Genomic DNA, 24,764 nt, shown 5'->3' with positions numbered 1-24,764 from the left:
GATTCAATATGGTTGCATGCTCAAAGTTGAAGTGCAAGGATTGGTCTAGAGCTCGATTGAATGGGTCTAGGAAGTTGTTTGGATAACTCAGTGAGAATTCGGATTGCCTACCACCCAGATGGATTTTGATGATCAACTTGAAGACGAGTGTAGAAATAAGATTTGGGATCCCGGCATACAAGGGGATCAACTTTGGGAGCTCAAGGCTTGTGAATAACTTCTTCAAAGCTTGGTGAATTTATTTGGAAATGTTTGAGCTGTAACACCCTAACTATCATAATGTCACGCTTCCGACTGCGCCACTCTGATAGCTCGAGTATTACGACGACTCTTGTAATATTTAATAATAAAATATGAGCCTATATAAAACTTTAACCGAATCTTTAATAAACATACATTCATACTTACAATATAAATTACAATACTCACAGGAACTTCACACACACACACACACACATATATATATATATATATATATATATATATATACATATTAATTTACAAACATCTCATATCAAAATCCTATCCCTCTTACAAGACTTGCAAGATGTAAGGCGAGGGAAACATAAATACTAAAACAATACAAAGATATCGTATGACAGAAAATAAACAATATATTCTGAACTTCATCATCTGTAACCTGAAAAGAGAAGATCTGTAAGGGAGTGAGAACATCATCCTCGAAAGAGTTCTCACTATAGGGTTGCAGAATTGCGATAATAGGATACGCGAGATAAAATCGTTACAGTGATTAATAACCGCCTTATGCATTTTTTCAAAAGTAAAGGTTTACTATAAGAGAAAAATCCGAAATCTTTTCTGAAAGAGGAATTGTTCATTTCTTAAAATTCAAAAGCCTTTCAAAAGGTTTATCTAAGCTGTACCAAATTAGTTTTTCATACTTTTCCAAACCAGGAACATCAACCATGCATGACCTTCGGCCCACCTCATGATCAACCACGGCCCTAGGCCCAAACAACCCAAACAATAACCAATCACCACATTTCAATAGAGTCTCAATCGCAAACACAAATAGGAAGTTCAAGCACAAACAAATAGTTACTACAAGTAGAATGATAAACCACTATTTTATGGTTTATCTTGTGCTCAATTGAGTGGTTTTTATCAACTCTTTACCTACTTATTCATATAATTTGCATGTTTTACATTTGCCTTCCTAATTATGTGCTTTGATTAAAAACATGCTTCTTTGGCCTTAAGTTCCCTATGTTTAATCCTCTCTTATTACCATTAGATGCCTTGATATGCGTGTTAAGTGATTTCAGAGATTACAGGACAGGAATGGCTCAGAGGATGGAAAGGAAGCATGCAAAAGTGGAAGGAATACAAGAAGTTGGAGAAACTGCTAAACTGTCCAGCCTGACCTCTTCGCACTCAAACGGCTATAACTTTAGCTACAGAGGTCCAAACGACGCGGTTTCAGTTGGGTTGGAAAGCTAACATCCGGGGCTTTGATTTGATATATAATTTCTCATAGCTGCTCCGAAGTTAGGCGATGCGAACGCGTGAATTACGCGCCCGCGTCGCATCTACGAACTTCAATCCGCGCGGACACGTGGACGATGCCTCCGCGTCACTTGCCCACGACCTGAACGTAATAGAAATCGCAGGGGGTGATTTCTGGGCTGTTTTTGACCCAGTTTTCAGCCCAGAACACACATATTAGAGGCTATAAAGTGGGAGAATGCATCCATTCATAATCAAGCTCACAATACAGAATTTTAGGATTAGATGTAGTTTTTAGAGAGAGAGGTTCTCTCCTCTCTCTTAGGATTTAGAATTAGGATTTTTTTCAGTTTATGATTATTTCATCTTTTGCGATCACAGGTTCAATATTTCTTCTATTTATTTTTCTAATTTAATTTATGAACTCTTCCATTTTACATTTGATATCTTTATTAGTATAACTTGAGGTATTTCAGAATTATGATTGCTTTTCTTTATTTATATAAATAATTTGAATTTTTTCCTTTTGGCTTTGGTTGAGTCATTGGAGACACTTGAGTTATCAAACTCATTGTTGACTGAAAATTGGAATTCTTCAAGAATTAATTCGAGATCCAATAACTCTAACTTTTCCCAAGGAGAGACTAGGACTTGAGGAATCAGAATTAATTCATCCACTTAACTTACCTTCATAGTTAGAGGTTAACAAAGTGGGAGAAAAATCCAATTCTAATCACAATTGATAAGGATAGGACTTCCAGTTCTTATACCTTGCCAAGAGATTTTATTTTATTATTTCTATTTTATTCTTCTTATCATTCAACATACTGCTTCCTTACTTTCAAAACCCCCAATTTACAAGACTCATAACCAATAATAAGAACATACGTCCTTGCAATTCTTTGAGAAGACGACCCGAGGTTTGAATACTTCGGTTATCAATTTTAAAGGGGTTTGTTACTTGTGACAACCAAAACCTTTGTAAGAAAGGTTGATTGCTTGGTTTAGTAACTATACTTGCAACGAGAGTTTACTATAACTTCTAAACCATCAATCTTCAGTTCTTTCAAAATGACGCCGTTGCCGGAAATTGCAAACGTGTGCCTTATTATTGGTTATTGTAAATATTTGTTTTTTGCTTGTTTATTTGTTTTTATTTTTGTTTTTATTTTTGTTTTTTCATAAATTAAGAGGTTATTGGTTTTTATTTAGTTATTAAAAATTAAAAAAAAAAAATTTTTTTCTTGATATTTATCTTGATCTTCAAGTTGTTCTTAGTTGTTTTCTTCGTTTTGATCTAAAAATTTTAAGTTTAGTGTCATTTTATTGTATTTCTCTTTCCTCATTAAATTCAAAAATTCAAAATTTAAAACTCAAATTTCAAATTTCAATTTTCAAAATTCAAATTAAAAAAAAATTAAAATTAAAATTTCAAAATTTCAAATTTCAATTTTAAAAATTCAAATTTAAAAATTTAAAATTCAAATTTTAAATTTAAAAAAATTTTAAAATTTCAAATTTTAAATTTCAAAATTCAAATATTTTTCAAAAATCATATCTTTTTCAAAATCTTATCTTATCTTATTTCAAAAATCAAATTTCAAAATTCAAATTTCAAAAATTTAAAATTCAAAATTTCAAATTTCAAATTCCAAAATTTAAATTTCAATAACCTTTTTAATTTAAAATTTGTTTTTATTTTTGTTTTTTTAATTTTTATTTACTATTATGAGTTCTCACCCCTCTCGCTTTGAGTTTGGTTCCAATGCTGTTGCAAGGAATGGAAATTATAACAGGAACATGCATCAAGGTCAAAACAATCAGAGATGGAAGGAGCCACGAGGATCTGATCAACCCTTCCGGCAACAACACCTTCCACAATACCACAGACAAAGACCATTCTGCGATGCATACCAAGATGATAGATATGATGGACCCCCATCATATGCCTATGAACCTCCTCAACATAGCTTTGAACCACCACACTCACAAGCCAACTACCACCATTCACCTCCATATGACCATAACCCGTATCCACCATACCAACCACCTTATGAACCAAATGAACCATACATAGAACCACCCTCATTCCAACACAATTACTCCCAAGAACCACCACCTCCCTATACATCATGCTCATCTCCATCACCCCAAGAATCAACGGAGCGACTCAAGGAAACATTTGAAAAATTTAATGCAACCCTTCACCAATTGAATCAAGCAATAAATCAATTATCTTCTCGATGTTCGGACACTCAAGAAACCCCCATGGCTTCATGTGGACAATCTAATGAAGAACATAGCATGAAGGAGATATTAGAAACTCCAGCGGACAGTACGGAGCATGACTTTGTGCTGGAACAAGTGGAGGAAGCTGTAATTATTGAAGAGGAAGAAGTGGTTGTAGACTTAGGAGATGCTGACCCTCCATGGGAAAGTCAGGTTATGGAACCTACTTCCAAGGCAATTGAAATTGATGCTGAGGAGGGTGTACAACCTCCAAGGCATACCATGGTTGAAGACTTGGAAGAGGTTGATCAAGAAATGGAGACTAAAGAAGCAGAAGCACAGCCTCCCATGCCCTTGGTGAGCAATGAAGAAAAGATTGAACTGGAAGAAAGCTACCAAGAGGAAGAGGTTAAAATTGAAGAAGCTTGTAAAGAGGTGGTGATGAGCGGATAATTTATATGCTTTTTGGCATTGTTTTTAGTATATTTTTAGTAGGATCTAGTTACTTTTAGGGATATTTTCATTAGTTTTTATGTTAAATTCACATTTCTGGACTTTACTATGAGTTTGTGTGTTTTTCTGTTATTTCAGATATTTTCTGGCTGAAATTGAGGGACTTGAGCAAAAATCAGATTCAGAGGTTGAAGAAGGATTGCTGATGCTGTTGGATTCTGACCTCCCTGTACTCAAAGTGGGTTTTCTGGAGCTACAAAATTCAAATTGGCGCGCTTCCAATTGCGTTGGAACGTAGACATCCAGGGCTTTCCAGCAATATATAATAATCCATACTTTGGCCGAGTTTAGATGACGCAAAAGGGCGTTGAACGCCAGTTCTACGCTGCAGTCTGGAGTTAAACGCCAGAAACACGTCACAAGCCAGAGTTGAACGCCAGAAACACGTTACAAACTGGCGTTCAACTCCAAGGATGACCTCTCCACGTGTAAACTTCAAGCTCAGCCCAAGCACACACCAAGTGGGCCCTGGAAGTGGATTTATGCATCAATTACTTACTTCTGTAAACCCTAGTAGCTAGTTTAGTATAAATAGGACTTTTTACTATTGTATTAGACATCTTGGGACGTTTAGTTCTTAGATCATGGGGGCTGGCCATTCAGCCATGCCTGAACCTTTCACTTATGTATTTTCAACGGTAGAGTTTCTACACTCCATAGATTAAGGTGTGAAGCTCTGCTGTTCCTCATGAATTAATGCAAAGTACTACTGTTTTCTATTCAATTCAACTTATTCCGCTTCTAAGATATCCATTCGCACCCAAGAACATGATGAATGTGATGAATATGTGACGCTCATCATCATTCTCACTTATGAACGCGTGCCTGACAAACACTTCCGTTCTACACGCAACCAAGCTAGAATGAGTATCTCTTAGATATCTAATACAGGGGACCGAGTCTGAGTTATTAGTATCTTCGTGGTATAAGTTAGAACCCATGGATGGCCATTCCTGAGATCCGGAAAGTCTAAACCTTGTCTGTGGTATTCCGAGTAGGATCAGGGAAGGGATGGCTGTGACGAACTTCAAACTCGCGAGTGCTGGGCGTAGTGACAGACGCAAAAGGATAGTAAATCCTATTCCAGTGTGATCGAGAACCTCCAGATGATTAGCCATGCCATGACAGAGCATTTGGACCATTTTTACAAGAGAGGATGGGATGTAGCCATTGACAACGGTGATGCCCTTACAGAAAGCTTGCCATGGAAAGGGGTAAGACTGATTGGATGAAGACAGCAGGAAAGCAGAAGTTCAGAAGAATGAAAGCATCTCTATACGCTTATCTGAAATTCTCACCAATGATACACATAAGTATCTTTATCTTTATTTTCTGTTTATATATTATTAATCTTCAAAAACTCCATAACCATTTGATATCCGCCTGACTGAGATTTACAAGGTGACCATAGCTTGCTTCATACCAACAATCTCCGTGGGATCGACCCTTACTCACGTAAGGTTTTATTACTTGGACGACCCAGTGCACTTGCTGGTTAGTTGTGCGAAGTTGTGAAGTTATGTTTGGACCATGGTATTATGCACCAGTTTGTTGGCGCCATTGCCAGGGAGAAAACGAACAACAAATTTTACAACCTCAGGGATCACAATTTCGCATACCAGGTTTTTGGCACCATTGCCGGGGATTATTCAAGTTTGGACAACTGACGGTTCATCTTGTTGCTCAGATTAGGTAATTTTCTTCTTATTTTGTTTTCAAAAAGTTTTCAAAAATCTTTCAAAAAAAATTTTCCTTTAGTTTTGAAAAAAAATTTATAAATCTTTTCAAAAATATATTTTTCTTCAGAATTTTTAGAAATGAATTCTAGAGTTTCATGAAGCATGTGAAGCCTAGCTGGCTGTAAAGCCATGTCTAAATTTATTTGGACTGGGGCTTCCAACGCAACATTATCAAGAGCAAGCCAGTTGTTGCTAATCCACCTGCTGCTGTTCCTGATCCACCTGATTTACATGCTAAAGCTTGACTGGCCATTAAGCCATGTCTAACCCTCAGATTGGAGCTTTAGACTAAAGAGCACAAGATTCCTGGAATTCATATTAAAAATTTTGGAATCCTTATTTTTCTTTTTCACATTAATTTGCGAAAAAATCCAAAAAAAATTTAGAAAATCATAAAAATAAAAAATATTTTGTGTTTCTTGTTTGAGTCTTAAGTCAATTTTTAAGTTTGGTGTCAATTGTATTTTTTTTTTTTAAAAATTTGATGCACTTTTCGAAAATTCATGCATTCATAATGTTCTTCATGATCTTCAAGTTGTTCCTGGCCAGTCTTCTTGTTTGATCTTGATGTTTTCTTGTTTTGTGTCTTTTCTTGTTTTTCATGTGCATTTTTGCATTCATAGTGTCTGAACATGAAAGATTTCTAAGTTTGGTGTCTTGCATGTTTTCTTTGCATTGAAAATTTTTCAAAAATATGTTCTTGATGTTCATCATGATCTTCAAAGTGTTCTTGGTGTTCATCTTGACATTCATAGCATTCTTGCATGCATTCATTGTTTTGATCCATAACTTTCATGCATTGAGTCTTTTTCATGTTTTTCTCTTTCATCATTGAAAATTCAAAAAAAAATATCTTTCCCTTTTTCACTCATAAATTTCGAAAATTTGGATTGACTTTTTTAAAAATTTTTAAAATCTAGTTGTTTTTATGAGTCAAATCAAAATTTCAATTTAAAAATCTTATCTTTTTCAAAATCTTTTTCAAAAATCAAATCTTTTTCATTTTTTATTTATTTTCGAAAATTATAAAAATATTTTTCAAAAATCGTTTTCTTAATTTTATATCATATTTTCAAAAATCACATCATCAATTAATGTTTTGATTCAAAAATTTCAAGTTTATTACTTACTTGTTAAGAAAGATTCAAACTTTAAGTTCTAGAATTATATCTTGTGATTTCTTATGAATCAAGTCATTAATTGTGATTTTAAAAATCAAATCTTTTTCAAAAACTAATTCTAATCATATCTTTCTATCATATCTTTTTTTAAAAATCTTATCTTTTTCAAAAATTTGATTTTCAAATATCTTTTCTAACTTCTTATCTTCTTATCTTTTCAAAATTGATTTTCAATTCTTTTTCAACTAACTAATTGACTTTTTGTTTGTTTCTTATCTTTTTCAAAACTACCTAACTAACTCTCTCTCTAATTTTCGAAAATATCTCCCTCTTTTTCAAAAATTCTTTTTAATTAACTAATTGTTTCAATTTTCAATTTTAATTTGATTTCATTCCTAATTTTCAAAAATCACTAACCCCTTTTCAAATTTTTATTTTCGAAAATCCTCTTTCTCTCTCATCTCCTTCTATTTATTTATTCATCTACTAACACTTCATCTCACACAAATTTGAACCCCTCTTCCATCTGTGTTCGAATTTTCTCTACTTCCCTTCTTTACATTACATTCTTTTCTTCTTCTACTCACACAGGGGAACCTCTATACTTGGGCAAAAAGGATCCCTATTATTATTATTTTTCTGTTCCCTCTTTTTCATATGAGCAGGAGCAAGGACAAGAACATTCTTGTTAAAGCAGACCCTGAACTTGAAAGGACTCTGAAGAGGAAACTAAGAGAAGCTAAAATACAACAATCCAGAGATAACCTAACAGAAATTTTTGAACAAGAAGAGGAGATGGCAGCCGAAAATAATAATAATTCAAGGAGGATGCTTGGTGACTTTACTGCACCTAATTCCAACTTACATGGAAGAAGCATCTCCATCCCTACCATTAGAGCAAACAATTTTGAGCTGAAACCTCAATTAGTTTCTCTGATGCAACAAAACTGCAAATTTCATGGACTTCCACCTGAAGATCCTTTTCAGTTCTTAACTGAATTCTTGCAGATCTGTGATACTGTTAAGACTAATAGAGTAGATCCTGAAGTCTACAGGCTCATGCTTTTCCCTTTTGCTGTAAGAGACAGAGCTAGAGTGTGGTTGGACTCTCAACCCAAAGATAGCCTGAACTCTTGGGATAAGCTGGTCACGGCTTTCTTAGCCAAGTTTTTTCCTCCTCAAAAGCTTAGTAAGCTTAGAGTGGATGTTCAAACCTTCAAACAAAAAGAAGGTGAATCCCTCTATGAAGCTTGGGAGAGATACAAGCAACTGACCAAAAAGTGTCCTTCTGACATGCTTTCAGAATGGACTATCCTGGATATATTCTATGATGGTGTGTCTGAATTAGCTAAGATGTCATTGGATACTTCTGCAGGTGGATCCATTCACCTAAAGAAAACGCCTGCAGAAGCTTAAGAACTCATTGACATGGTTGCTAATAACCAGTTCATGTACACTTCTGAGAGGAATTCTATGAGTAATGGGATGCCTCAGAAGAAGGGAGTTCTTGAAATTTATACTCTGAATGCCATATTGGCTCAGAAAAAAATATTGACTCAGCAAGTCGATATGATTTCTCAGAGTCTGAATGGAATGTAAGATACATCCAACAGCACTCAAGAGGCATCTTCTGAAGAAGAAGCTTATGATCCTGAGAACCCTGCAATAGTAGAGGTGAATTACATGGGTGAACCCTATGGAAACACCTATAACCCCTCATGGAGAAATCACCCAAATTTCTCATGGAAGGATCAATAAAAGCCTCAACAAGGCTTTAATAATGGTGGAAGAAACAGGTTTAACAATAGTAAACCTTTTCCATCATCCACTCAGCATCAGATAGAGAATTCTGAGCAGAATCCATCTAGCTTAGCAAGTTTAATCTCTGATCTATCTAAGGCCACTGTGAGTTTCATGAATAAAACAAGGTCCTCCATTAGAAATTTGGAAGCATAAGTGGGCCAGCTGAGTAAAAGGATCACTGAAATCCCTCCTAGTACTCTCCCAAGCAATACAGAAGAAAATCCAAAAGGAAAGTGCAAGACCATTGAATTGACCATCATGGCCGAACCCACAGGAGAGGAGAAGGACGTGAATCCCAAGAAAGAAGACCTCCTGGGACGTCCAGTGATCAATAAGGAGTTTTCCTCTGAGGAAACAAAGGACTCTGAGGCTCATCTAGAGACCATAGAGACTCCATTGAACCTCCTTACGCCCTTCATGAGATCTAATGAGTATTCTTCTTTTGAAGAGAATGAGGATGTTACTGAAGAGCAAGTTGCCAAGTTCCTTGGTGCAATCATGAAGCTGAATGCCAATTTATTTGGTAATGAGACTTGGGGAGATGAACCTCCCCTGTTCACCAATGAACTAAATGCATTGGATCAACTGAGATTGCCTCAGAAGAAACAGGATCCTGGAAAGTTCCTAATACCTTGTACCATAGGCACCATAACCTTTGAGAAGGCTCTATGTGACCTTGGGTCAGGAATAAACCTCATGCCACTCTCTGTAATGGAGAAACTGGGAATCTTTGAGGTGCAAGCTGCTAAAATCTCATTAGAGATGGCAGACAACTCAAGAAAAGAGGCTTATGGACAGGTAGAGGAAGTGTTAGTAAAGGTTGAAGGCCTTTACATCCCTGCTGATTTCATAATCCTAGATACTGGGAAGGATGAGGAAGAATCCATCATCCTTGGAAGACCCTTCCTAGCCACAACAAGAGCTGTGATTGATGTTAACAGAGGTGAACTAGTCCTTGAATTGAATGAGGACTCCGTTGAGTTTAAAACTCAAGGACATCCTTCTGTAAACCTGGAAAAGAGGCATAGTAAGCTTCTCTCAAAACAGAGTCAACCAGAGCCCCCACAGTCAAACTCTAAGTTTGGTGTTGGGGAGTCTCAACAATGCTCTGAACATCTGTGAGGCTCCATGAGAGCCCACTGTCAAGCTATTGACATTAAAGAAGCGCTTGTTGGGAGGCAACCCAATTTTTATTTATCTAATTATATTTTTTTTATTAGTTATATGTCTTCATAGGTTCATGATCATATGGAGTCACAAAAACAACTGAAAAAATTGAAGAAAAATCAAAAACAGCATAAAAAAATAGCACACCCTGGAGGAGGAGTTCACTGGCGTTTAAACGCCAGTAAGGAGCATCTGGCTGGCGTACAACGCCAGAACAGAGCATGGATCTGGCGCTGAACGCCAGAAACGAGCATAAAACTGGCGTTCAACGCCAGAAACATGCTGCATCTGGGCATTGAACACCCAGAACAAGCATCAGTTCGGCGTTTAAACGCCAGAATTGCATGCAAAGGCATTTTACATGCCTAATTGGTGCAGGGATGTAAATCCTGACACCTCAAGATCTGTGGACCTCACAGGATCATCTCAGGATCTGTGGACCCCACAGGATCCCCACCTTCCCTCCTCATAATCCTAGTTTTTTTCACATCTTCTTCATCTATTCTTTCTTCTTTTGCTCGAGGGCGAGCAACACTCTAAGTTTGGTGTGGTAAAAGCATTGCTTATTTTGCTTTTCCATAACCATTGATGGCACCTAAGGCCAGAGAAACCTCAAAAATAAAAAGAGAGAAGAGAAAAGGGAAGACAAAAGCTTCCACCTCCAAGTCATGGGAGATGGAGAGATTTATGTAAAGGATCTATAGCTCAGTCGTAGAACATTTGACTGCAAATCAAGAGATCCCTCAGATACCTCAGGGGATACATTTTCCCCCACACAATTATTGGGAGCAACTAAGGATAGGAGCACCAAAATCACTAGGGATCAAGCAACAGAGACAAGGAAGAGACATAGAAGAGCTCAAGGACATCATTGGTTCCTCAAGGAGAAAATGCCACCATCACTAAGGTGGACTCATTCCTTCTTCTTAAACTTTCTATTTTTCATTTTCTTATGTTAAATGTTTATCTATGTTTGTGTCTTTATTACATGATCATTAATGTCTAAGTGTCTATGCCTTAAAGTAGTGAATATGAATCCATCACCTCTCTTAAATGAAAAATGTTTTAATTCAAAAGAACAAGAAGTACATGAGTTTCGAATTTATCCTTGAACTTAGTTTAATTATTTTGATGTGGTGACAACACTCTTTGTTTTCTGAATGAATGCTTGAACAGTGCATATGTCTTTTGAATTTGATGTTTAAGAATGTTAAATATGTTGGCTCTTGAAAGAATGATGACAAGGAGACATGTTATTTGATAATCTGAAAAATCATAAAAATGATTCTTGAAGCAAGAAAAAGCAGTGAATACAAAAGCTTGCAGAAAAAAAATAGCGAAAAAATAGAAAAAAAAAAGAAAAAGCAAGCAGAAAAAGCCAAAGCTCTTAAAACCAAAAGGCAAGAGCAAAAAGCCAGTAACCCTTAAAACTAAAAGGCAAGGGTAAATAAAAAGGATCCTAAGGCTTTGAGCATCAGTGGATAGGAGGGCCTAAAGGAATAAAATCCTGGCCTAAGCGGCTAAACCAAGCTGTCCCTAACCATGTGCTTGTGGCGTGAAGGTGTCAAGTGAAAACTTGAGACTGAGCGGTTAAAGTCAAGGTCCAAAGCAAAAGAAGAGTGTGCTTAAGAACCCTGGACACCTCTAATTGGGGACTTTAGCAAAGATGAGTCACAATCTGAAAAGGTTCACCCAATTATGTGTCTGTGGCATTTATGTATCCGGTGGTAATACTGGAAAACAAAGTGCTTAAGGCCACGACCAAGACTCATAAAGTAGCTGTGTTCAAGAATCAACATACTGAACTAGGAGAATCAATAACTCTATCTGAACTCTGAGTTCTTATAGATGCCAATCATTCTGAACCTCAGTGGATAAAGTGAGATGCCAAAACTATTCAAGAGGCAAAAAGCTACAAGTCCCGCTCATCTAATTGGAGCTATATTTCATTGATAGTTTGGAATTTATAGTATATTCTCTTCTTTTTATCCTATTTGATTTTCAGTTGCTTGGGGACAAGCAACAATTTAAGTTTGGTGTTGTGATGAGCGGATAATTTATACGCTTTTTGGCATTGTTTTTAGTAGGATCTAGTTACTTTTAGGGATGTTTTTATTAGTTTTTATGTTAAATTCACATTTCTGGACTTTACTATGAGTTTGTGTGTTTTTCTATGATTTCAGGTATTTTCTGGCTGAAATTGAGGGACTTGAGCAAAAATCAGATTCAGAGGTTGAAGAAGGACTGCTGATGCTGTTGGATTCTGACCTCCCTTCACTCAAAGTGGATTTTCGGAAGCTACAGAACTCAAAATGGCGCGCTTCCAATTGCATTGGAAAGTAGACATCCAGAGCTTTCCAGAAAAATATAATAGTCCATACTTTGGCCGAGTTTAGACGATGCAAAAGGGCGTTGAACGCCAGTTTTACGTTGTAGTCTAGAGTTAAACGCCAGAAACACATCACAAGCCAGAGTTGAACGCCAGAAACATGTTACAAACTGGCGTTCAACTCCAAGGATGACCTCTCCACGTGTAAACTTCAAGCTCAGCCCAAGCACACACCAAGTGGTCCCCAAAAGTGGATTTATGCATCAATTACTTACTTCTGTAAACCCTAGTAGCTAGTTTAGTATAAATAGGACTTTTTACTATTGTATTAGACATCTTGGGACGTTTAATTCTTAGATCATGGGGGCTGGCCATTCGGCCATGCCTGAACCTTTCACTTATGTATTTTCAACGGTAGAGTTTCTACACTCCATAGATTAAGGTGTGAATCTCTGCTGTTCCTCATGAATTAATGCAAAGTACTACTATTTTCTATTCAATTCAACTTATTCCGCTTCTAAGATATCCATTCGCACCCAAGAACATGATGAATGTGATGATTATGTGACGCTCATCATCATTCTCACTTATGAACGCGTGCCTGACAAACACTTCCGTTCTACATGCAACCAAGCTAGAATGAGTATCTCTTAGATATCTAATACAGGGGACCGAGTCCGAGTTATTAGTATCTTCGTGGTATAAGTTAGAACCCATGGATGGCCATTCCTGAGATCCAGAAAGTCTAAACCTTGTCTGTGGTATTCCGAGTAGGATCTGGGAAGGGATGGCTGTGACGAACTTCAAACTCGCGAGTGCTGGGCGTAGTGACAGACGCAAAAGGATAGTAAATCCTATTCCAGTATGATCGAGAACCTCCAGATGATTAGCCATGCCGTGACAGAGCATTTGGACCACTTTCATAAGAGAGGATGGGATGTAGCCATTGACAACAGTGATGCCCTTACAAAAAGCTTGCCATGGAAAGGGGTAAGACTGATTGGATGAAGACAGCAGGAAAGCAGAAGTTCAGAAGAATGAAAGCATCTCTATACGTTTATCTAAAATTCTCACCAATTATATACATAAGTATCTTTATCTTTATTTTCTATTTATTTATTATTAATCTTCAAAAACTCCATAACCATTTGATATCCGCCTGACTGAGATTTACAAGGTGACCATAGCTTGCTTCATACCAACAATCTTCGACCCTTACTCACGTAAGGTTTTATTACTTGGACGACCCAGTGCAATTGCTGGTTACTTGTGCGAAGTTGTGAAGTTATGTTTGGACCATGGTATTGTGCATCAGTTTGTTGGCGCCATTGCCAGGGAGAAAACGAACAACAAATTTTACAACCTCAGGGATCACAATTTCGCATACCAGGTGGAAGTTGTCAAAGAAGAGCACAAGGGAGTGGAGCTGGAAATCAACTTGCCAAAGTTGTTAGAGACCCCTCCCCCTAAGTTTCCATCATCCTTTACAACATTCAAGTGGGTGAAATTCATATCCCTTAGCTTTCTAATTCCACTTGAATATGGGCTACTGGAGACAGATGGTCAACTTAGAGCTTTTTGTGGCATTAAGAGTAAGAGGAAGATGGTCAGTGGTAAGAATTGTCCTGCTAGGTTCATTATGGTTGGAAGCTTTAAGTTTAAACGCAAAGGTTGGTGTAGAGCTCAACTGAATGGGTCTAGGAAGATGTTTGGGTGCTTACGTGAGAATCCAGACTGCTTGCCACCCGGATGGAACAATATTGCTCAACCAGAAGACGGGTGCAAAAGCAAGGTTTGGGATCCTGGAATCTGCTCTGACATTCAACACCCCGGAGGCCTGAGAACCTGTTTGAAACTGCTCCAGGGCTTTACATGCCTTGTCTGGGACCCCAGAGGCTGTTGGAATTCTAAACACTGGTGGAGATTCCTGGATGAATACAAGCATAAGCCACCATAACAGGGAGCTCACCAAATGTCCAACTTAAGGACTCTAACTAAAAGTACTAGGTGGAAGATAACCCACCATGGTATAATCGTTCCTTTCTCAATTTTAATTTTATTTCATTTTGTTTGTTTTTCGTTTTATTTTATTCTATTTTTATTGAACCTGGATTTATTCATACCATCCACATCTGCATTTTACATTCTGCATACTACATATTGCAGATTAAAAAAAAAAGCACGCACGCGACGCGGTAGCATTGCTGACGTGTTCGCATCACCAGTGCATTGGGAAGAAAAGAAATCGAACAGAGAGTCACGCGAGAGCGTGGCTGGAGGCGCGCCTTTAGCATAATCTGACCCCACGCAACCGCGTCATGTGGCAAAAGAGCCTCCCACGCGTCCGCGTCCCCCACACGACCGCGTGACTTTATGGAATCGACGTAAATGGGTGTATGGTAGAATGTTAGGCTGGAATGTGGCTGGAATGGTGCTAGCAGCACAAGGCCCACCACGCGAAAGCGTCACCCACGCGTCCGCGTCATATTGGAAATAGGGCCACCCGCGCGATCGCGTCAACCACGTGACCGCGTCACCCAAAATTCTGGCGAAAAGAGTTTCGAACAGAGAGTTGTGCGAACGCGAGGCTGCACTCGCACCAATCGCACAAATCAGGCCATGCGATCGCGTGACCCACGCGTCCGCGTCACCTGACCTTATCGCGCACCACGCGACCGCGTCACCCACGCGTCCGCGTCGCCTGCGACGCACAACTTATCCAGATCAGCGCCAATTATCTTATCTTTTCTTTTCTAATCCTAATTTCTTCTATCTTTTCTTCTTTCTTTCTTACTTTATTTCTTTCACTTCTCATTCTTCTTATCTTTCTTTTTATTTTACTTAATTTATTTGCATATTTTATTCATTGCATTTTAATTTTGTGCATATTTTTATTTTCTTTTCTAAATTTATTATTTTTTCATTGGTGTTCAAATGTTCTTATTCAACTGTTACATCTTTTCTGGTATTTTCTTGGTGCTTAGTGACTTGTTTGATTCTGATTAAGTAATATTATTTAAATCAATACCAATCTTTTATATCTGTATTACTTTTGCATTGACATGAATTTATATTATCTCTCCGTCTCCACTCTCTTCCCCATTGTTGCAAATTTTGCACCATTGGTATGCCATGTGCTTCTATTGTTTTCTCACGTACATGTTGAAGCTTCCATGTAAATGAGACCCTTATTATTTGACATTAACACCCATATTTTATTTATGTTCTTATCTTTATTTTTGGGTTACTTTCTTTCTTTTTCTCTTCTTTCAGGATGGCCACCGAGGAAGGGAAAGGGAAAGCTTCTAACTTGGGAGACAGGCAAGTCAATCTGCACAATCTATAGAGAAAGACATCAGTTGGAACAACCCATCCACTTGTACATCTTAGCATGCACCGAGGACGGTGCAATCTTTAAGTGTGGGGAGGTCGATACCGATCTCCATGGGTTAGCTATTTCTTCTTCTCAACACCATTGTCTTATTTTCTTTGTTAATTCATTGTTGCATTTGCATATTTGACTGCATGTTTATTTGATTCTGTGCATTTAGTCACTACTTGGTTGAAGTAATATTTTCTTTTTCAAGAAATTTTTATAGTACTTCACTAATTTAAATTGAAAAATTTTGTGATAAATTTATTTGAAGTTGTATTTGGAACATGGTTTTTGAGTCAAAGAACACACAACCTGTGAGATTTTGAGCTTACTTACATGGTTACATTATTTAACCATAAATTTTTATTCTTGTGTGTTTTCTTCTCTATAATTGCAATCTTTGCTTTGTTCCATTCTATATGTCCACTATTTAGTGTATTTACATGCTTGCATATGATTGAGGCCATTATTTGTTATTAGCTCACTTATCCCAAATAAGCCTACCTTATACATCACCCTTGTTAGCCACTTTGAACTTTTTACCCCTTCTATTTTCATAACCACATTACTAGCCTTAAGCAGAAAAACAAAATAAAAATCCCAAGTTGAATCTTTGGTTAGCTTAAGATAGATATTGTGTATAATTTAAGTGTGGGAAATTTTATGGGAACATGGGATGATATGAAAAGTAGGGAATTAAATTGAATAAGTTATTTGAAAATTTGGGAAGCATGCTCATATAAAATCAAAATAGTTAAATTACCATGTGTATTGAAAAAAAATATTAAGTAATTAAATAAGGGGATACCAAAAAAAAAAGAGAAGAAAAGAAAAGAGAAGAAAAATAATATTACCCCAAATGCAAAATAAAAAGAATCAATGCACATGGGACAAAATTCAAAAATAAGTTTGATACTTGAGCATGTAATACAAAAGTGGGAAAAATCTGGGTAGCTAGGTAAAGTATTTTAAAATTATATAAAGTATGTATATGTTAGGTGAGATCTTAGACTAATCAAGTATTCACTTTATAAAGCTCACTTGGCCATACATATATCCTTACCTTTACCTCAGCCCCATTACAACCTTAAAAGACCTCATGATGTTTGCATTGGTACATTAAATATTTTTTGATTGATTAGATGAAGAACAAAGTTTAGAAAGTATGATTAGAGAAGAATAGAGTGAATTATTACCCTATACACTTGAGAGACTAGAGTGATATACACTACCAGTAAGGGTTCAATGCTTGATTTTATGTTCCCTGCTTTCATGAGCTATCTTCTTACAAGTTTACTTGTCTTTTTTTATATAATTTGAATTAGTGGAATTTGTTTTTTATTTGTCTTGGAGAACTTATTTACTTTTAACTAAGTAGGTAGGAACATCTTAGCATGTAGTTTCATTCATATAGATAGGTCGCATTTCATACTTTCTACCATTCCTCTTCACTCTCTTATAGCTTCTCTTGAGCTTAGCATGAGGACATGCTAATGTTTAAGTGTGGAAAGGTTGATAAACCACTATTTTATGGTTTATCTTATGCTCAATTGAGTGGTTTTTATCAACTCTTTACCTACTTATTCATATAATTTGCATGTTTTACATTTGCCTTCCTAATTATGTGCTTTGATTGAAACCATGCTTCTTTGGCCTTAAGTTCCCTATGTTTAATCCTCTCTTATTACCATTAGATGCCTTGATATTTGTGTTAAGTGATTTCAGAGATTACAGGGCAGGAATGGCTCAGAGGATAGAAAGGAAGCATGCAAAAGTGGAAGGAATACAAGAAGTTGGAGAAATTGCTAAGCTGTCCAGCCTGACCTCTTCGCACTCAAACGGCTATAACTTTAGCTACAGAGGTCCAAACGACGCGGTTTCAGTTGGGTTGGAAAGCTAACATCCGAGGCTTTGATTTGATATATAATTTCTCATATCTGCCCCGAAGCTAGGCGACGCGAACGCGTGAATTACGCACCCGCATCGCATTTGTGAACTTCAATCCGCGCGGACGCGAGGACGATGCCTCCGCGTCACTTGCCCGCGACCTGAACGTAACAGAAATCGCAGGGGGTGATTTCTGGGCTGTTTTTGACCCAGTTTTTAGCCCAGAACACACATATTAGAGGCTATAAAGTGGGGGAATGCATCCATTCATAATCAAGCTCACAATACAGAATTTTAGGATTAGATGTAGTTTTTAAAGAGAGAGGTTCTCTCCTCTCTCTTAGGATTTAGAATTAGGATTTTTTTCAGTTTATGATTATTTCATCTTTTGCGATCACAGGTTCAATATTTTTTTATTTATTTTTCTAATTTAATTTATGAACTCTTCCATGTTACATTTGATATCTTTATTAGTGTAACTTGAGGTATTTCAGAATTATGATTGCTTTTCTTTATTTATATAAATAATTTGAATTTTTCCCTTTTGGCTTTGGTTGAGTCATTGGAGACACTTGAGTTATCAAACTCATTGTTGACTGAAAATTGGAATTCTTCAAGAATTAATTCGAGATCCAATAACTCTAACTTTTTCCAAGGAGAGACTAGGACTTGAGGAATCAGAATTAATTCATCCACTTAACTTACCTTCATAGTTAGAGGTTAACAAAGTGGGAGAAAAATCCAATTCTCATCACAATTGATAAGGATAGGACTTCTAGTTCTTATACCTTGCCAAGAGATTTTATTTTATTATTTCTATTTTATTCTTCTTATCATTCAACATACTGCTTCCTTACTTTCAAAACCCCCAATTTACAAGACTCATAACCAATAATAAGAACATACTTCCCTGCAATTCCTTGAGAAGACGACCCGAGGTTTGAATACTTCGGTTATCAATTTTAAAGGGGTTTGTTACTTGTGACAACCAAAACTTTTGTAAGAAAGGTTGATTGCTTGGTTTAGTAACTGTACTTGCAACGAGAGTTTACTATAACTTCTAAACCATCAATCTTCAGTTCTTTCAAAATGGCACCGTTGCCGGGAATTGCAAACGTGTGCCTTATTATTGGTTATTGTAAATATTTGCTTTTTGCTTGTTTATTTGTTTTTATTTTTGTTTTTATTTTTGATTTTTCATAAATTAAGAGGTTATTGGTTTTTATTTAGTTATTAAAAATTTTTTTAAAAATTTTTTTTTCTTGATGTTTATCTTGATCTTCAAGTTGTTCCTAGTTATTTTCTTCGTTTTGATCTAAAAATTTTAAGTTTAGTGTCATTTTATTGTTTTTCTCTTTCCTCATTAAATTCAAAAATTTAAAATTTAAAACTCAAATTTCAAATTTCAATTTTCAAAATTCAAATTAAAAAAAATTAAAATTAAAATTTCAAAATTTCAAATTTCAATTTTAAAAATTCAAATTTAAAAATTTAAAATTCAAATTTAAAATTTAAAAAAAATTTTAAAATTTCAAAATTCAAATCTTTTTCAAAAATCATATCTTTTTCAAAATCTTATCTTATCTAATTTCAAAAATCAAATTTCAAAATTCAAATTTCAAAAATTTAAAATTCAAAATTTCAAATTTCAAATTCCAAAATTTAAATTTCAATAACCTTTTAATTTAAAATTTGTTTTTATTTTTGTTTTTTTAATTTTTATTTACTATTATGAGTTCTCACCCCTCTCGCTTTGAGTTTGGTTCCAATGCTGTTGCAAGGAATGGAAATTATAACAGGAACATGCATCAAGGTCAAAACAATCAGAGATGGAAGGAGCCACGAGGATCTGATCAACCCTTCCGGCAACAACACCTTCCACAGTACCACAGACAAAGACCATTCTGCGATGCATACCAAGATGATAGATATGATGGACCCCCATCATATGCCTATGAACCTCCTCAACATAGCTTTGAACCACCACACTCACAAGCCAACTACCACCATTCACCTCCATATGACCATAACTCGTATCCACCATACCAACCACCTTTTGAACCAAATGAACCATACATAGAACCACCCTCATTCCAACACAATTACTCCCAAGAACCACCACCTCCCTATACATCATGCTCATCTCCATCACCCCAAGAATCAACGGAGCGACTCAAGGAAACATTTGAAAAATTTAATGCAACCCTTCACCAATTGAATCAAGCAATAAATCAATTATCTTCCCGACGTTCGGACACTCAAGAAACCCCCATGGCTTCATGTGGACAATCTAATGAAGAACATAGCATGAAGGAGATATTAGAAACTCCAGTGGACAGTACAGAGCATGACTTTGTGCTGGAACAAGTGAAGGAAGCTGTAATTATTGGAGAGGAAGAAGTGGTTGCAGACTTAGGAGATGCTGACCCTCCATGGGAAAGTCAGGTTATGGAACCTCCTTCCAAGGCAATTGAAATTGATGCTGAGGAGGGTGTACAACCTCCAAGGCATACCATGGTTGAAGACTTGGAAGATGTTGATCAAGAAATGGAGACTAAAGAAGCAGAAGCACAGCCTCCCATGCCCTTGGTGAGCAATGAAGAAAAGATTGAACTGGAAGAAAGCTACCAAGAGGAAGAGGTTAAAATTGAAGAAGCTTGCAAAGTGGTGGAAGTTGTCAAAGAAGAGCACAAGGGAGTGGAGCTGGAAATCAACTTGCCAAAGTTGTTAGAGACCCCTCCCCCTAAGTTTCCATCATCCTTCACAACATTCAAGTGGGTAAAATTCATATCCCTTAGCTTTCTAATTCCACTTGAATATGGGCTACTGGAGACGGATGGTCAACTTAGAGCTTTTTGTGGCATTAAGAAGAGTAAGAGGAAGATGGTCAGTGGTAAGAATTGTCCTGCTAGGTTCATTATGGTTGGAAGCTTTAAGTTTAAACGCAAAGGTTGGTGTAGAGCTCAACTGAATGGGTCTAGGAAGATGTTTGGGTGCTTACGTGAGAATTCAGACTACTTGCCACCCGGATGGAACAATATTGCTCAACCAGAAGACGGGTGCAAAAGCAAGGTTTGGGATCCTGGAATCTGCTCTGACATTCAACACCTCGGAGGCCTGAGAACCTGTTTGAAACTGCTCCAGGGCTTTACATGCCTTGTCTGGGACCCCAGAGGCTGTTGGAATTCTAAACACTGGTGGATATTCTTGGATGAATACAAGCATAAGCCAGCATAACAGGGAGCTCACCAAATGTCCAACTTAAGGACTCTAACTAAAAGTGCTAGGTGGGGAGATAACCCACCATGGTATAATCGTTCCTTTCTCAATTTTAATTTTATTTCGTTTTATTTGTTTTTCATTTTATTTTATTCTATTTTTATTTAACCTGGATTTATTCATACCATCCACATCTGCATTTTACATTCTGCATACTACATATTGGAGATTTAAAAAAAAAAATTACGCACACGACGCGGCAGCGTCGCTGACGCGTCTGCATCACCAGTGCATTGGGAAGAAAAGAAATCGAATAGAAAGTCACGCGAGAGCGTGGCTGGAGGCGTGCCTTTAGCATAATTTGACCCCACGCGACCGCGTCATGTGGCAAAAGAGCCTCCCACGCGTCTGCGTCCCCCACGTGACCGCGTGACTCTGTGGAATCGACGTAAATGGGTGTATGGCAGAATGTTGGGCTGGAACGTGGCTGGAATGGTGCTAGCAGCACAAGGCCCACCACGCGAACGTGTCACCCACGCGTCCGCGTCATATTGGAAATAAGGCCACCCGCGCGATCGCGTCAACCACGCGACCGCGTCACCCAAAATTCTGGCGAAAAGAGTTTCGAATAGAGAGTTGTGCGAACGCGAGGCTGCACTCGCGCCAATCGCACAAATCAGGCCACGCGATAACGTGACCCACGCGTCCGCGTCGCCTGCGCCACACAACTTATCCAGATCAGCGCCAATTATCTTATCTTTTCTTTTCTAATCCTAATTTCTTCTATCTTTTCTTCTTTCTTCTTTCTTTCTTACTTTATTTCTTTCACTTCTCATTCTTCTTATCTTTCTTTTTATTTTACTTAATTTATTTGCATATTTTATTCATTGCATTTTAATTTTGTGCATATTTTTATTTTCTTTTCTAAATTTATTATTTTTCCATTGGTGTTCAAATGTTCTTATTCAACTGTTACATCTTTTCTGGTATTTTCTTGGTGCTTAGTGACTTGTTTAATTCTGATTAAGTAATATTATTTAAATCAATACCAATCTTTTATATCTGTATTACTTTTGCATTGACATGAATTTATATTATCTCTCCGTCTCCACTCTCTTCTCCATTGTTGCAAATTTTGCACCATTGGTATGCCATGTGCTTCTATTTTTTTCTCACGTACATGTTGAAGCTTCCATGTAAATGAGACCCTTATTAGTTGGCATTAACACCCATATTTTATTTATGTTCTTATCTTTATTTCTGGGTTACTTTCCTTCTTTTTCTCTTCTTTCAGGATGGCCACCAAGGAAGGGAAATGGAAAGCTTCTAACTGGGGAGACAGGCAAGTCAATCTGCACAATCTATAGAGAAAGACATTAGTTGAAACAGCCCGTCCACTTGTACATCTTAGCATGCACCGAGGACGGTGCAATTTTTAAGTGTGGGGAGGTCGATACCGATCTCCATGAGTTAGCTATTTTCTTCTTCTCAACACCATTGTCTTATTTTCTTTGTTAATTCATTGTTGCATTTGCATATTTGACTGCATGTTTATTTGATTTTGTGCATATAGTCACTACTTGGTTGAAGTAATATTTTCTTTTTCAAAAATTTTTTATAGTAGTTCACTAATTTAAATTGAAAAATTTTGTGATAAATTTGTTTGAAGTTGTATTTAGAACATGGTTTTTGAGTCAAAGAACACACAACTTGTGAGATTTTGAGCTTACTTACATGGTTACATTATTTAACCATAAATTTTTATTCTTCTATGTTTTCTTCTCTATAATTGCAATCTTTGCTTTGTTCCATTCTATATGTCCACTATTTAGTGTATTTACATGCTTGCATATGATTGAGGCCATTATTTGTTATTAGCTTACTTATCCCAAATAAGCCTACCTTTTACATCACCCTTGTTAGCCACTTTGAACTTTTTACCCCTTCTATTTTCATAACCACATTACTAGCCTTAAGCAGAAAAACAAAATAAAAATCCCAAGTTGAATCCTTGGTTAGCTTAAGATAGATATTGTGTATAATTTAAGTGTGGGGAATTTTATGGGAACATGGGATGATATGAAAAGTAGGGAATTAAATTGAATAAGTTATTTGAAAATTTGGGAAGCATGCTCATGTAAAATCAAAATAATTAAATTACCATGTGTATTGAAAAAAAATATTAAGTAATTAAATAAGGGGATACAAAAAAAAAGAGAAGAAAAGAAAAGAGAAGAAAAATAATATTACCCCAAATGCAAAATAAAAAGAATCAATGCACATGGGACAAAATTCAAAAATAAGTTTGATACTTGAGCATGTAATACAAAAGTGGGAAAAATCTGGGTAGCTAGGTAAAGTATTTTAAAATTATATAAAGTGTGTATATGTTAGGTGAGATCTTAGACTAATTAAAGATTCACTTTATAAAGCTCACTTGGCCATACATATATCCTTACCTTTACCTCAGCCCCATTACAACCTTAAAAGACCTCATGATGTTTGCATTGGTACATTAAATATTTGTTGATTGATTAGATGAAGAACAAAGTTTAGAAAGTATGATTAGAGAAGAGTAGAATGAATTACCCTATACACTTGAGAGACTAGAGTGATATACACTACCAGTAAGGGTTCAATGCTTGATTCTATGTTCCCTGCTTTCATGAGCTATCTTCTTACAAGTTTACTTGTCTTTTATTATATAATTTGAATTAGTGGAATTTGATTTTTATTTGTCCTGGAGAACTTATTTACTTTTAACCAAGTAGGTAGGAACATCTTAGCATGTAGTTGCATTCATATAGATAGGTCGCATTTCATACTTTCTACCATTCCTCTTCACTCTCTTATAGCTTCTCTTGAGCTTAGCATGAGGACATGCTAATGTTTAAGTGTGGGGAGGTTGATAAACCACTATTTTATGGTTTATCTTGTGCTCAATTGAGTAGTTTTTATCAACTCTTTACCTACTTATTCATATAATTTGCATGTTTTACATTTGCCTTCCTAATTATGTGCTTTGATTGAAAACATGCTTCTTTGGCCTTAAGTTCCCTATGTTTAATCCTCTCTTATTACCATTAGATGCCTTGATATGTGTGTTAAGTGATTTCAGAGATTACAGGGCAGGAATGGCTCAGAGGATGGAAAGGAAGCATGCAAAAGTGGAAGGAATACAAGAAGTTGGAGAAACTGCTAAGCTATCCAGCCTAACCTCTTCGCACTCAAACGGCTATAACTTTAGCTACAGAGGTCCAAACGACACGGTTCCATTTGGGTTGGAAAGCTAACGTCCGGGGCTTTGATTTGATATATAATTTCTTATAGCTTCCCCGAAGTTAGGCGACGCGAACGCGTGAATTACGCGCCCGTGTCGCATCTACGAACTTCAATCCGCGCGGACGCGAGGACGACACCTCCGCGTCACTTGCCCGCGACCTGAACGTAACAGAAATCGCAGGGGGGATTTCTGGGCTGTTTTTGACCCAGTTTTCATCCCAGAACACACAGATTAGAGGCTATAAAGTGGGGGAATGCATCCATTCATAATCAAGCTCACAATATAGAATTTTAGGATTAGATGTAATTTTTAGGGTTTAGGATTTAGAATTAGGATTTTTTTCAGTTTATGATTATTTCATCTTTTTCGATCACAGGTTCAATATTTCTTTTATTTATTTTTCTAATTTAAATTATGAACTCTTCCATGTTACATTTGATATCTTTATTAGTATAACTTGAGGTATTTCAGAATTATGATTGCTTTTCTTTATTTATATAAATAATTTGAATTTTTCCCTTTTGGCTTTGGTTGAGTCATTGGAGACACTTGAGTTATCAAACTCATTGTTGACTGAAAATTGGAATTCTTCAAGAATTAATTCGAGATCCAATAACTCTAACTTTTCCCA

The 24,764-nt window shown here is 36.6% G+C and overlaps 1 non-coding gene across 1 annotated transcript; it reads right to left on the bottom strand.

Annotated features, from left to right (window-relative positions):
- Positions 1-8,260: 8,260 nt before the first annotated feature.
- LOC148552871 (small nucleolar RNA R71) lies at positions 8,261-8,368 on the bottom strand. Its single transcript, XR_015893147.1, has one exon. It is a non-coding gene; the product is annotated as a small nucleolar RNA R71 (small nucleolar RNA).
- Between the last annotated feature and the right edge of the window lie 16,396 nt (positions 8,369-24,764).

The sequence above is a fragment of the Arachis ipaensis genome, chromosome B7, assembly GCF_059453495.1.
Source record: "Arachis ipaensis isolate K30076 ecotype BB chromosome B7, ASM5945349v1, whole genome shotgun sequence".
NCBI classification, from domain to species: domain Eukaryota; kingdom Viridiplantae; phylum Streptophyta; class Magnoliopsida; order Fabales; family Fabaceae; genus Arachis; species Arachis ipaensis.
The sequence above is the reverse complement of the archived record's forward strand: the minus strand, read 5'-3'. Positions and strand labels throughout refer to the sequence as shown.